This window comes from Octopus bimaculoides, chromosome 9, assembly GCF_001194135.2.
Source record: "Octopus bimaculoides isolate UCB-OBI-ISO-001 chromosome 9, ASM119413v2, whole genome shotgun sequence".
Classification (NCBI taxonomy): Eukaryota; Metazoa; Mollusca; class Cephalopoda; order Octopoda; family Octopodidae; genus Octopus; species Octopus bimaculoides.
The window spans coordinates 65,735,506-65,737,674 of NC_068989.1; the positions used below are offsets into that span (position 1 = coordinate 65,735,506).

The following is a 2,169-nucleotide window of genomic DNA, read 5'->3' on the forward strand; positions in this document are numbered from 1 at the left end:
TATATATATATATATATATATATATATATATATATATATATATATATGTGTTTTGCCAGTTCGTGGGCAAGCTGCGATTATTGGAATAAGAGAATATATTCTCATCAATTCGCCTGGTGTTAAAACACCAGAAAGTCATAGACAGGCGAAATGACTCGCATGAAGTCCGGTTACTCGAGCGATGGCAACCAATGTTTCTTCATCTTTGTAGCTTGTCAATACGGCGTACACGAAACTAGGCCAGTTGAAAGCTAAATCGTTGTCTGTGACTACATCTGCTGGTATGTTCAAACGTTTCTTACCACGGAAAAAATCAGATATGAGAAGCAGCTGAATCAATATAAAAGATATCGAACACGCATACACAACGTAAGTTTGAATATACATATATATATGAACATGCATATGTATATATATATACGTATACATATATATGTTCATTTATATGTACATGTGTAATGTATATATATATGTGTGTGTGTGTGTGTATGTGTGTGTGTGTGTGTGTGTGTATATGTATATATATATATATATATATATATATATATATATATATATATATATATATATATATATATACATATATATATATGTGCATATATATGTATATGTATACACATATATAGAGAGAGAGAGGGATATATTCATAGATCGATTTAATGATCGACAGACAGACAGACAGACAGACAGACAGACAGATAGATAGATAGATAGATAGATAGATAGATAGATAGATAGATAGATAGATAGATAGATAGATAGATAGATAGATAGAGATACGCGTGAGAATAAAATTGTATTATTCTCCATTGATAATATATACTTGGATGTATTTTTAATTTGAAAGATTCTTTTAAAATTTCCATTGAATAAACAAATATTTTCAGTCATTCCGTCCTTCATATGTTCATATGATTTCGATAAAAATATCTGTTATTGTCATTATTTTATTTTTTACAACTGCTAATTTAATAAACTGAAATGATATGAAACACATTGACGTATCTAACACGTCTAATGGAAATAGTTATACCGGTTTTGTTAGATGAGAAATGATTATTATTTATTCTTACAAGTGTAACTGTTATATTTATAACTTTCAAGTTTTGACATTTATCACATATGTGCTGTCTTTTATCAAATTTCCGAATAAAGAACTCTATTTTTACATTACACGACCTAATTAAAGTTATGAGAATGCTTCAATGGAATTGATTTGCTTTGTTTCCAAGTATCTGACATCAGTGAATCCAAAGAATTTTGCCTTCGGAGATATGACAATATTTATATTAAACCAACAATATCGCCGATTTGCCAGTTATTTGCATTATATTATTGCAAAGTAAAATTTCTCGTCGCCTCCTACAACATGCTAATTGTAATATGACATTTAGGATGTACTTTACCTTTTCAATGAGAAGAGCTCGTGTGCCAGCCTTAGGAAATTGACGTGAACTTTTATCATCTGGTGTAGTTGCGGTATTGGTCGTCGGGGTTGTAGCCGTCGGCGGTGTTGTTGCCACAGCCACTGCGTTTGCAGTGGTCGCCATTTCGAAATGAGTCTATCTGAAACATGTAAGAATATCAGTATATATTAAACAAGACTCCTAATATTCAGAATAGTTCATACATTAAAATATGCAAATTAAATATTAAATATGTTTCCTCATTCATTTTGAATTTCCTTTATAAACAGAATTATACAAATTCTTATTGATGTTTATGTTAATCTGAAATTACGACCACCCCTACCAGTTGGCTTTCATCTTTCCAGGCCAACTTTGCCTTTAATCTTTCCAAACTCAGTAACTAATATAACTAACAATCGTAACGCTCTTTCCAATGTGGTGTTACTACGCTCAGTTTAGAAATTAAGGGTACCAGTTCGAATCCTGTCAGGTACGATATAAATATATGAAATATTTAAAATCTACAAAATTTATAAGGTTTACATCGGTCAGTCTGTCAAACAAACGTTTACACACATGCATACACACATGCGCGCGCGTACACACACACACACAAACACACACACACACACATACACACACACGCACACATAAATATACAGTGTTCGCCAAAAGTCACCCGACAGTAAATCAAAATTCCATAAATACTATCTGCAATTCTGTATAGTCTCGAATATATATATGTATGTATATGTATATA

The 2,169-nt window shown here is 31.3% G+C and overlaps 1 long non-coding RNA gene across 2 annotated transcripts in view; it reads right to left on the reverse strand.

Annotated features, from left to right (window-relative positions):
• LOC106875319 (uncharacterized) overlaps window positions 1-2,169 on the reverse strand; it is a 406,076-nt gene that overhangs the window by 196,009 nt on the left and 207,898 nt on the right. For both annotated transcript variants that reach the window (XR_008264907.1, XR_008264906.1), the window contains exon 3: window positions 1,407-1,566. This is a non-coding gene — a long non-coding RNA (uncharacterized LOC106875319). The remainder of the gene's footprint in view (window positions 1-1,406; window positions 1,567-2,169) is intronic.